This window comes from Hypanus sabinus, chromosome 20 (genome assembly GCF_030144855.1).
Source record: "Hypanus sabinus isolate sHypSab1 chromosome 20, sHypSab1.hap1, whole genome shotgun sequence".
Classification (NCBI taxonomy): Eukaryota; Metazoa; Chordata; class Chondrichthyes; order Myliobatiformes; family Dasyatidae; genus Hypanus; species Hypanus sabinus.
In genome coordinates this window covers 31,746,139-31,759,791 of record NC_082725.1, presented here as the reverse complement: position 1 = coordinate 31,759,791, position 13,653 = coordinate 31,746,139, and the positions used below count along the sequence as shown (strand labels likewise).

General features: G+C 38.5%; 1 pseudogene; it reads left to right on the top strand.

Annotated features, from left to right (window-relative positions):
• Positions 1–13,396, top strand: part of LOC132378406 (leukocyte elastase inhibitor-like) — a 41,777-nt pseudogene extending 28,381 nt beyond the window's left edge.
• The last annotated feature ends 257 nt before the right edge of the window (positions 13,397–13,653 follow it).

Below are 13,653 nucleotides of genomic sequence, written 5' to 3'. Positions count from 1 at the left end.
GCTATCTGAAAATGTATCCAATCCACTGGTTCTTTCTTAATCTTTCCCTGAAATAAACTAAGGCAAACTTACGAAGAACGATTTCCCTTTCATAAGCACCACATTGACTTTGTTTAATCTTGATGATATTTTGACGTGCGCTGTTATATCCTGCAGATACACACAAATATTTCCCCTGTAACTGATATTTGGCCATTTAGGTCTGTAGTCCTGTTTTCATGCTCCCTCCCTTTTAATACAATGGAGTTACATGAGTCACCCTTCCATTTTGTAGGAATTTAGTGTTATTTAATATTATTATTAATAATTAATATTATGTTTATTTCAATTTTTATATTTGCAATTTTTTTCTTTTGCACGTTGGTGATTTATCAGACTTCGTGTGTAGTTTTCACTGATTCAATTGTAAATCTTTGTTCAACTGTGAATGCCTGCAAGAAAATCAATCTCAGAGAAGTATATGGTGACATATATGTATTTTGATAATAAATGTATATAGAACTTTGAACTGTTGCATAACTTATAGAATTTTAGAAGATGACAATCAACACATCCACCATTTCTATTGTTCCCTCATTTAGTATCCTAAGAGTCAGATTAAAGATGTCCTAGGAATGTATTGGATTCCAGTCCCTTTGACTTCTCCAGTAATAGTACTTTAATTTTGCTCTGTTATTGTGCTCATGGTTCTCCATCAAGATCAAACAAAAATATTTGTTTAATTCGTCCGCTATTACTTAAATTCAAATTTCAAGTTCAAGTTTATTGTCATAGGCAAGCATACACAGGATGTGAATGTAATGAAATTCAGCTCCATGCAGCAACAGCACAGTACGAGAATGACAAACTTAAGTTAACATGAACTTAGATTAACATAATTTATATGTAACTTAAATGACAAACAGCTTCTCCTGCTTCTGACGGTAAGGAATCACTATTTTTGTACATTTACCTATTGGTTTCTTTTTATATACTTGTTGATGCTTTGTAAACCACTTTTAAATTCCTTGCAAGTTTACTCTCATACTCAATTTTCCTTACCTTAATCAAATTGTTGGTCCCTTTTTGTTTCTACATTCTAAACTGTTCTCATTCCTCAGACCAGTAAAAGTGTATTGGCCATTTTACATTCCTTCGCTTTGTATCTAATGCTAAACTTAACTTCTGTAATAACCCATGAATAGGTTACTTTTTCATTTGCTTAGTCTCCAGAAAGATGGGTATAACTGTTTCAAGCTCTGCATGTGCTCTTCATGTTTTAGCCATTGCTTACCCACCAAGATGTCTCTTCATGAAGCCCCCAGTCTATTGTAGGCAATGTGCTCCTCATGCCATTACAGTTTCCCTTGTTTAAATTGAGGTTTCTGATTGAATTACTTATTTTTTCATCAACACTTCCACCATGATTATTCTAAACCCTGGTGGTCAACAAGGTTGCATCTTCAGCCTCCTACTCTACTTCCTATACAGCTTAATGAAAGACCCTAGACATTGTCTCTTCTCCTTCTCCCATTGTGCAGAAGATACAAAAGCATGAAAGCTCATTATCTCCAGACTCAAGGACATCTTCTAACCCATTATCAGACTCTTGTTTAATAAGATGGACTCCTGACCTCACACTCTACCTCATTATTGACGTACACTTTATTGATATATGTATATTTGGAGAGGCATAATTTGATTAGGAATAGTCAGCATGGCTTTGTCAAAGGCAGGTCGTGCCTTACGAGCCTGATTGAATTTCTTGAGGATGTGACTAAGCACATTGGTGAAGGTAGAGCCATAGATGTAGTGTATATGGATTTCAGCAAGGCATTTGATAAGATACCCCATGCAAGGCTTATTGAGAAAGTAAGGAGGCATGGGATCCAAAGAGACATTGCTTTGTGGATCCAGAACTGGCTTGCCCACAGAAGGCAAAGAGTAGTTGTAGACGGATCATATTCTGCAAGGAGGTCGGTCACCAGTGGTGTGCCTCAGGGATCTGTTCTGGGACCCCCTACCCTTTGTGGTTTTTATAAATGACCTGGATGAGGAAGTGGAGGGATGGGTTAGTAAATTTGCTGATGACACAAACATTGGGGGTGTTGTGGATGGTGTGAAGGGCTGTCAGTGGTTACAATGGGACATTGATAGGATGCAAAACTGGGCTGAGAAGAGGCAGGTGGAGTTCAACCTAGCTAAGTGTGAGGTTGTTCATTTTGGTAGGTCAAATATTATGGTTGAATATAGTATTAATGGTAAGACTCTTGGCAGTGTGGTGAATCAGAGGGATCTTGGGGTCCAAGTCCATAGGACACTCAAATCTGTTGTGCAGGTTGACTGTGTAGTTAAGAAGGTATACAGTGCATTGGCCTTGATCAATCGTGGGATTGAGCTTAGGAGCCAAGAGTTAATGTTGCAGCTATATAGGACCCTGGTCAGACCCCACTTGGAGTACTGTGCTCAGTTCTGGTCACTTCACTACAGGAAGGATGTGGAAATCATAGAAAGGGTGTAGAGGAGATTTACAAGGATGTTGCCTGGCTTGGGAAACATGCTTTATGAGGATAGGCTGAGTGAACTTGGTCTTTACTCCTTGGAGTGACGGAGGATGAGAGGTGACCTGATTGGTGTATATAAGATGATGAAAGGCATTGATCGTGTGGATAGTCAGGTTTCTTCCCAGGGCTGAAATGGCTAGCACGAGAGGGCACAATTTTAAGGTGCTTGGAAATAGGTACAGAGAAGATATCGGGGTAAGTTTTTTACAAATGTTTGTACACAAAGAGTGGTGAGTGCATGGAATGGGCTGCCGGCGGTGGTGGTGGAGGAGAATACGATAGGGTATTTTAAGAGACTCCTGGATAGATACACAGAGCTTAGAGAAGTAGAGGGCTATGGGTAACCCTAGGTAATTTCTAAGGTAAGGACATATTCTGCACAGCGCTGTGGGCCGAAGGGCCTGTATTGTGCTGTAGGTTTTCTATGTTTCTATGTTTACCTGTACTGCGCTTTTGCACTTTATTCTATGTTGTCGTTGCTTTACCTTATTCTTTCTCAATGTATTGTGTATTGATTTGATCTATATAAAATATGCAAGAATAACAATCATGAACCAATACTTGTCAGATTTTGGAACTTATTCGTGTGCACATAATTGTGTGAAAGGTAGTAACATCCTGAAATGTGTGCGTGGAAAATTCGGACAGTATTTCTTGTTTACCTGACCACAGGTGTCCCTGACTTTGCTAATAATATCTAATTTTACATGTAGAATCAAGTCAAAGATGTGGAAATGATGTCTCAGACCACGTATTTTAATTACCGTTACATCTATAAATCTGGAGTCAAGATAATTGAACTCCCCTATCTTCAGGATGAGCTTAGTATGGTCATTCTATTGCCAGATGATGTCAATGGACTGGAAAATGTAAGTTGGATGTTATAATGTAAAATATTATGTCAAATTAGCAGTTCAAAAATGAATTCAGCACTCTTACAAAAATAGATTCACACAATTAATGTAAGAAGCCTTATTTTGTATTGTATGATCAAGCTAAAGTTCGGTTTGGCTAAGTTCTCCACATGGAAAAATGAAGCAAAGTTGCTAGCTTGAGCCGTTTTTATGAATACATTCAGCACGAGCCAACAACATGCACTTGGGATGGAGAAGTTTGCTTTGCAGCTTTAATCAGTTATGTTCTAGCAAATGCCAAATAGACAATATTTAAGCAAGTGGAAACTATATGTGTGCAGTAAGGACCTCCATTCAAGATCAGAGCAAACTAATCATCTTATTTCCTTCCACATTTTACTTCCTTCCACAAACATGCTGGAAATCCTTGCAACACACACAAAATGACATTATCAGGACCCTTCATCCTGATGATGTCAATGGACTCATGACATTTCATCCTTATGAAGGGTCTCAACTCGAAATAGCGACTGTTTACTCTTTTCCATAGATGCTGCCTGGTCTGCTGACTTCCTCCAGTATTTTGTGTGTGTAGCTTATTTCCTCAATGGGAGAGACCGGGTACAACTAGAAACAACGATAGTTGGTTGCCCACGTGTATTGGGATTAACAGCTCTAAAATTGATGTCTGAAATTGCAGTTATACTAGAAATGCTGATGAAACTGAAGCTACAAAGTTTGTATAATCATTTGTATAGAATAAGGATGCTTATTCCTTAGAAATGAAATAGGAAGATTTTTTTCATACGGAGGATGGTGAAGATGTGTGCCAGCAGAATTATTAGAATATTTCAAGCTTAAAATTATTACATAAATTTCTCTCTACAATAATGGATAAGCAGAGGCATGTGAGGGAAGTTGTGACTGGAGGTTGGACTATGGGCACATTTGTAGGGCTGAATATCTGCTGCATGTTGTGCTAGTATATACTTACTGCAGGTTTAGGAAGCAAAGATCATACAGAGCTCTAAAGGGTTACAAGATAGGAGCTGAAGAATAGACTTAGGAAAGCGAGAAGGTGGCATGAGAAGACCATGGCAAATAGAATTAAGGAAAACCCCAAGATGTTCTACATATTTATGATGAACAGGAGGATGGCCTTATTGAGGCAGGCCAATCAGGGATAGTAGAGGAAATACGAACCTGGAATCAGAGGAGGTATGACAAGTCCTTAATGGCTAATTTGCTTTAGTATTCATCAGTGAGGTGGACCTTGATGTTTGTGAAGACAATGTAAAGCAGGCTGATATGCTTGAATGTGTCGACATTCAGAAAGAGGATGTGCTGAAACTTTAAAATGATATTAGGTTAGATAAGTCTCTGGGGCCAAATGGAATATACCCCAGGTTACTACAGGAAGCGAGGGAAGAGATTGTTGTGCCTTTGGAAATAATTTTTATGTCCTCACTGCAGAAATTGTCCCAGATGATTGGAGAATGGCAAATCTTATTCCTTTGTTCAAGAAAGGGAATTAACCCTTGGAATTATTGGCCAGTGTATCTTAATTCGGTGATGAGCAAATTATTGGAGAAGCTTCTTAGAGACAGCATTCATAAGCACTTGGAGAAGCATTTTCTGATTAGGGATATTCAGTATAGCTTTAAGAGGCTGATCATGCCTCACAACCCTGATTGAATTCTTTGAGGATATGATGAAACATGCTGATGAAGTGGATGTAGTTTATAGGGATTTTAATAAGGCATTTGATAAAGTTCCCCATGGAAGGTTCATTCAAAAAGTCAGAAGGCATGAGATCCAGGGAAACTTTGCTGTGTGGATTTAGAACTGGCTTGCCCAAAGAAGACAAAGGGTGGTAATAGATGGAGCGTATTCTTTCTGGAGTCAGTGATTAGTGACCAGATCTCTTCTGGGACACCTGCACCTTGTAATTTTTATAAATGGTTGAGAAAGAGGAAGCATTGATTAGTAGGACTGTAGGCAACAAGAAGGTTGATGGAATTGTGGGTAGTATGCAGGTTTGTTGTAGATTGACATAGCGGGACATTGACAGGATGCAGAGCTGGGCTGAGAAGTAGCATATGAAGTTCAACCTAGAAAAGTGTAAAGTGATTCATTTTAGAAGGTTGAATTTGAAGGCAAAATAAAGCATTAATGGCAGAATTCTTAGCAGCGTGGAGAAGCAGAAATATCTTGGGATCCATGTCCATAGATCCCTCAGCATTGCCACGCAAGTTGATATGGTTGTTACGAAGGCATATGGTATTTTGGTATTTATTAGTTGGGTATTCAGTTCAAGAGCTGCAAAGTAATGTTGCATTTCTATAAATCCTTTGATTAATTCACTCTTTGGATATTGTATTCAGTTTTAGTCATCTCATTATAGGAAGCTTCAGAGAAGGTGCAGAGGTGATTTACCAGGATGCTGCCTGGATTAAAGGACATATTTTATGAAAATAGTTTGAACAAGCTAAGGTTTTCCTTCTTTGGAGTGAAGGAGGATGAGAGGTACTTGATAGAGGTGTACAATGTACGAGGTTTGGATAAGTAGCCAGAGACATTTTTTTTCAGAGTGGAATGACTAACATAATGGGGCATAATTTTAAGGTGATTGGAGGAAAGTATAGGGGGGATGTTCTTCTGACAGAGAGTGATATGTGCATTAAACACTTTGCCAGGAGCAGTGGTAGAAGTAGATACACTAGGGTCATTTAAGAAACTCTTAGATAGGTGCATGTATGATAGAAAATGGAGGACTATGTATTAGGGAAAGGTTAGATTGATCTTAGAGTAGGTTGAAAGATCAACTCGACATTGTGAGCTGAAGAGGTTGTACTGTGCTGTTCTAACACCAAAATACAACCTCAAAATTTGGATATCTTAAGAGCTCAATTTTGACAGTTTAATTCCCTTTAGGAGGGTAGAAGCTTAGCTTGTGCATTTCAAATACATGGTCTTACAGTCAGATAAGCAGCTGCTGTGCCATTCATTTCCTTATGCATAGGAATTGTGTTGTTGCTTGGAACTGTGTGAATGGAGCAGGCTGTCCATGCCCTGTTGCTGTGATTGATCCCAGGCTCATTTGATGAGTAGCTGATCTTTACAAAGGACTACTGCAATGAATTATTTGTAATACGGATGAGAGTGGGAGCTTCATTACTTTTAAAAAAAACAGTATTCCTGATGAATACTTTAATTCATGTATTATTCACAAATCTTCAGTGTGATGCACTCCTTAATATATTATAAATTATTTATCTGGACTGTGACATTTCAGTCCAGTTTGTAGTTTTTTAACTAATTAATAAGATCTGCTGATGCTAACAACATCATCGTATTGCAGGAGATGTGACAGGGAAAGGACTTTATTGTTAGGGTGAATTGTGTCCATTCAGTTTTTCCAGTGGCAAGAATTTCAACACAACAAAATGCACATAAAATACAATTTGTCCTCAATTTACACTCATTCAAGTTCCAGGGCATGGGTCTGCTAGGTTAGATATAGTCCTATGGACTGCTGCAACAGCCTCAACTAGTCACACCTGTTTCTATATACCATAAGATATAGGAGCAGAATTAGGATATTTGGCCCATCGCGTGTGCTCTGCCACTTCATGATGGCTGATCTATTTTTACAGTTGCTGATCCACTTATACTCCTGAAGCACAAATGAAGCTTCTTTCTATTTTCAGGATGAATGTTGCCAATGTGAAAGTGTCTTGATTCAATGGAGTTCACTCCTTCCGAGCTAAATTTTCAAACTGTTATCTTTTGGGGCTACCTAATCTGAATTAATGCATTAACACCTGTACTTCAGCCTTCTTGCCAAATAAATCGAAATAAAACACAAATGGAACAATAGGATACTATAGATTGTAAATACAGATGGATAAATAATATCATTGAAAATGCATATAAATTATACACTCAGTGGCCACTTTATTAGGTACACTTTACAGCTGCACATTAATGTATATATCTACTCAGCCAATCATATAGCAGCAACTCAATGTATCAAAGAATGCAGACATGGTCAAGAGGGCCAGTTGTGCTCAGACCAAATATCAGAATAGGAAAGAAATGAGATCTAAGTGACTTTGACCATAGACTGATTGTTCGCGACCGGTTGAGGTTGTTTGATTATTTCAAAAGCTGCTGATCTCCTGGGATTTTCATGTATGATAGTCTCTAGAGTTTAAAGAGAATGATGCAAAAAAAAACCCCAAAAAATAAGAATCCAGCAAGCAACTGGTCAAAAATACCTTGGTAGCGAGAGATTCAGAGGAGAATGGCCAGACTGGTTCAAGCTGACAGGAAGGCAACACTAATTCAAATAGCTACAGGTTACAACAGTGGTGTGTAGAAGAACATCTCTGAACACACAACATGTCAAACCTTGGCATGGATGGGCTACATCAGCAGAAAACCACAAACATAAACTCAGTGGTCACTTTATTAGGTACAAGAATTTTGTAATATATTTAATTAATAATTTCCTTCTGTTTATGTATTTCTACAATCTTGTTTGAAATCTACTCCCTGGGGAAAGGTAAAGTCTTAGCTATGCTGTTGCTAATGCTGATTCAACTGCCACACTATCTGGTGGTCATGTGCGCACTTAAGCAAATTATCTCTAAAGTTTCAGCAAGCTGACTGGATACGTAATCTGCTGTCGATATATGACCTACTGAGTCCATAGATTTTCATATTTTTCCTGCTTTACCACTTGCTTTATGAATGTACTTCATAGGCTGACTATATCTTTTAAAGTCACAGAATTACAGACATAATATCCTGATGTTATTTATTTATCTTGAGATACAGCGCACAATAGGCCCTTTTGGCCCAGGAGCCCCCGGCATTACCTATCTAACCCTGATCTAATCACGAGATGACTTACAATGACCAGTTAACCTACCCGTTACATCTTTGGGCCGTGGAAGGAATCTAGAGGACCTGGAGAAAATCCACGCACTCCATGGGGTTGACATACAGAGACTTCTTACAGAAGACGTCAAGACTGAACTCGAAACTCTGAAACCCAATGCTGTAATAGTGTGGTGAACTATGTGCCTGTCGGGACACGCCCCTGCTGACTGCTCCTGTGGCTCCTCCCACAGGCCCCTGTATAAAGGAGATCTGCGGCCTGACACTCGGCCTCAGTCTCCAAGACATTGTATGATAGACACTCACTCCTGGTTCCTTCTTCCAGTCAATAAAAGCCGATATCTCGCCTTACGTCTCAGTGTGAGTTATTGATGGTGCATCAAATAGCGTTGTGCTAAATGTTACGCTACTGTGGTACTGACTTTGCATCACTCAGAATTACTGTAATTGATTTAAAATTCTTTGACAATTTAGATAACTTAATAACTTCAACAACTTAATGCTAACTTCATTTTCTGTTTATTTTTAGCTTCAACGTAGTTTCACTCTGGATTGCCTGAGAAATTGGACCAACCCAAAAATCATGTACAACACAAACGTCTGGGTCACTCTACCCAAATTCAGGCTGGAGGAAAAGTATGATCTTACATCAATCCTCTCCCAAATGGGGATGGAAGATGCTTTTGATATAGGGAAAGCTAATTTCTCTGGAATGAGTAACAGTAATGATCTCTCTTTGTCAAAAGTCTTTCATCAATCCTTTGTAGAAGTTAATGAGGAAGGCACAGAAGCAGCTGCTGCCACAGCAATTTGCATGGTGGGATGTTCAATGGCAACCTTAGAAGAATTTATGGCTGACCATCCATTCCTGTTCTTTATACGTCACAAAAAGACACAGAGCATCTTGTTTTATGGGAGGCTCAATGATCCCTAAATAAAGTGCCTTGTAACCCACATATCTTCAAATCAATTGGCTAATGTCTACAATAGCAAGTTTGACAGTGTAATCATGAAACCTTTTTTCAAAATAACCTAAGGGTTTCCCAGGGGATTTACTAGAATAGAATTTATTGGTGGTTGAAAAAATGGTGTGGAACTTAGTATAATTATGCCCTGATTATTATAAATATTCATTATACTTTTACGTTATATTTTTGCATTGTCGTTTTCTTTCTTTTTCTGATATTTTTGTTGAATTTCATATACACAAATACAGAGTTCATAAGGATACTTATTATAAATCAAAATAAGATAGCACAAAATGCACTATATATAAATCATAGTGATCCTATATTGATGATCTGTCAAGTAAAATAAATTGAATGATGAAATACATTTTTAACAGGAGTGGAGAGAATGGAAATTATGTGCTTCAAGTCCTTTAGTAAAACAAGAGGCACATGTAAGAGAGGGGAGTTTGTCTCATGTAAAAAATTTACCACCATTACTTTAGGCCATAAGTTATTTTTTGATATTCCTAAAGAATGATAGAAGGTGACAACTGTAATAAGATGTTGGATAATGGAACTTCAAACTTTTAATGACCTTTGCATCTCGTTCATCAGGACTCTTTACAAATTTTAATTTGGCCATTTGGAGACAGACCTTCCTCCTCCTCCAATATAGCCCTTTGCATTCTTGTTGAAATTTTCACTTGTGTATCCAAAGGTTTATCCCAGATTTTGAGCAGTTTGCTGATAAATCTCAGATTAAAATTTGATTTTTGTCTACCAGTTTATATCCTTTCCTCTCATCCTTTCTGCTTAAAGCTTAAAATTTACAATAATAATTTCTATTCTGTTATCTAAATGGTGATTTTTTTTGACACTGTGTTTCTAGGTTTAAATTTGCTAAAATCATTATCCAGAGTATGTTAATCATTCTAACATAACATCAACTAAATACATTGTGGAAGGGTTGATGGATGGTAGAGGATCCAGCTATGGTGATGATTTTAATGTCAAAGCCTTTCTGCTGTGGGCATTGCTTTTTGATTAGCTGTAATTTTTATTAACCACAATTATCTACTTTAGCTTGCTACTGAAATAATTGTTTATATCTCTCAAAATGAGCTGTATTTGAATTTCTAACCATTGTCAATAAAAGCCATCAAGCACCTTGTACTGCAAAAAAATAGTTTTTGCTGGAAGTTCTAAGCTTCTTTTAAACCAGATTAATGTGTTGGTTGGTTTGTCAATCAGACATTCCTCTTTCATTGGAGAAAGTGGAGATAATGCCACAAGTATAAGAAAATTAAAATTTTAAGAGGAACTTGTTGATATTAGAACTACCTCCACAGACTGGCAATATGTCTGGATAGCCTCCAGCCTGATGGCATGAACATTGCTTTCTCTGCTTCCAGTAATTTCTTCCCCCACTCCTTCTCTCTTTTTCATTTCCCCATTCTGGTTCCCCTCCTACCCCTTCTCATTAGTCCACAACCACTCTGCCTTCTGTGTGCAAACCAATTCTGGATCCACAAAGCAATATCCCCTTGGATCCCATGCCTCCTTACTTCCTCAATAAGCTTTACATAGGGTACCTCATCAAATGCCTGGCTAAAATCTATATTTACTACACCTACGACTCTATCTTCACCAATGTGTTTAGTCACATCCTCAAAAAATTAAATCAGGTTCGTAAGGCATGACCTGCCTTTGACAAAGCCATGCTGACTATTCCTAATCATATTGTGCCACTCCAAATGTTCATAAATTCATAAATGTTCATCAATTTACCAACCACTGAAGTAAGACTCTCTGGCCTGTAAGTTCCTGGCTATCCCTACTCCCTTCCTTGAACAAAGGAATGATATCCGCAACCCTCCAAACCTCCAGAACCTCTCCCATCCTCATGGGTGATGCAAAGGTCATTGCCAGAGGCTCAGCAATCTCCTCCCTCACTTCCCACAGTAGCCTGGGGTACATCCCATCCAGTCCTTTTGACTTATCCAACTTGATGATTTCCAAAAGCTCCAGCACATCTTCTTCCTTAATATCTACATTCTCAAGCTTTTCAGTCCATTGCAAGTCATCCCTACAATTGCCAAGATCCTTTTCCGAAGTGAATACTGAAGCACTTCTGCTATCTCCTTTAGTTCCATACACACTTTTCAACTGTCACACTTAATTGGTCCTATTCTCTCATGTCTTATCCTCTTGCTCTTCACATACCTGTAGAATGCCTTGGGGTTTTTTCTTAATCCTGTCCATCAAGGCCTTCTCATGGCCCCTTCTGGCTCTCCTAATTTCATTCTTGAGCTCCTTCCTGCTAGCCTTATAATCTTCTAGATCTCTATCATTACATAGATTTTTGAACCTCTCATAAGCTCTTCTTTTCTTCTTGACTAGATTTACAACAGCCTTTGTACACCATGGATTTTGTACCCTACCATCCTTTCCATGTCTCATTGGAACATACCTACTCAAACCCCACGCAAATATCCCCTGAACATTTGCCACATTTCTTCCGTGTGTTTCCTTGAGAACTTCTGTTTCCAATTTATGCTTCCAAGTTCCTGCCTGATGGCCTCATATTTCCCCTTACTCCAATTAAACATTTCACGAACTTCTCTGTTCCTATCCCTCTCCAATGCTATAGTAAAGCAGATAGAATTGTGATTACTATCTCCAAAATGCTCTCCCACTGAGAGATCTGACACCTGACCAGTTTCATTTCCCAATACCAGATCAAGTACAGCCTCTCCTTTTGTAGGCTTATCTACATGTTGTGTTATGTTAAAACCAAAGTTTACAGTGAAATTTTAAGCAGAAGTTACTCTGTTTACAGCATAACTTCTTTCATTGTCTGTTACAGCAGACAATGAAAGAAGTTATGTTCAAGTAGAGTAGTTATTGTTCAAAGTAATTGCATTACTTAGCAAGTCAGGTAGGATGCTTCAAGTTAGAGCATGTTATTTGTGTAAAGTTATGGTGTGTGTGTGTATGCCCTTAACTCCTGGTGGAGTCGTCAGTGTGCCATCATGACAAGCTTTTTGCACCGATCTTCTTGGTGATTGCTCATCGAGCGGCGTGTCTTGAGCATCTGAAACCTGGCAGAGCCCATCCCTCTCCATGATCTTTTTTTATGAGGTCGAGTTGCTAGCTCGACACTCGGATAAAGAGCATGCAAGGGGAGCTGGCCGGATTCAAACTCGGGACCTCTCGCCCCGAAGTCCAGCGCTGATGCCACTACGCCACCAGCCGGCTTAAACTTAGAGAATGTATGGTAGTAGAGCAATTGAATTATGTTTTGTAAAAGAGATGTGTTTATCAGCAGATTGCAGAAGAGTAGAACAACATAGGATTCAATTTTATATTTGAAAGGTGATTACTAGGAAAGCACAGGTAAATAAAGAAGTAATGGCAGTAACTTTTGATATTGAAAAAACACATGATATATTATCGAAGAAGGTCTTTTGATTAAATTATGGACATTAGGAATGAGAGAAAGGCAATATAATTTTTGTGAGTTTTTTATTTAGACAATCTAGACAGGTAAGGGTGGGGAAGGTATATTTGGGCTTCTATGAGATAGAGAATGAGACCCCACAAGGAAGTATTTGTAGCCCTTTATTGGTTAATATGATTAATGATATTTTCTCTGAGATAGATACTGGGGTGGGTAAATCACTTTTTGCAGATGATGGAGCTTTACGGATTAGAGGTAGAAATAGGATGCAATTAATAAGGCTGAAGAGTGTGTAAACAGATAGGGTTTTAAGCTTTCAGTAGCTAAAACACAAGTTATCTACTTTACAATGAGAATCAATAGACCCTGCACTTGATTTGAAATTATATGGTTAAACTCTTGAAGTGTCAATGATAAGATTTCTTGGCATGTGGCTGGAGAATAAGCTGACATGCAAGCACCATATTAGTAAAATAATTGATAAATGTAAAAGAGCATTAAATATAAGACCATAAAACATAAGATATAGGAGCAGAAGTAGGCCATTCAGCCCACTGAGTCTGCTGCACCATTCAATTGATGGTTGATCCAATTTTTGCAGTCATCCCCACTCCCCTGCCTTCTCCCCATACCCTTTGATGCCTTGACTAATCAAGAACCTATCTAGCTCTGCCCTAAATGCACCCAATGACAGCTGCTCGTGGCAACAAATTCCACAGATTTACCACCCTGTGACTAAAGTAATTTCTCCTCATCTCCGTTCTAAATGGATGTCCTGAAGTCATGTCCTCTTGTCCTAGACTCCACTACCACAGGAGATAACCTTGCCATATCTAATCTGCTCAGGCCTTTAAACATTCAGAATGTTTCTATGTGATCCCTCCTCATTCTCCTGAACCCCAGGGAATACAGCCCAAGAGCTGCCAGATGTTCCTCATACA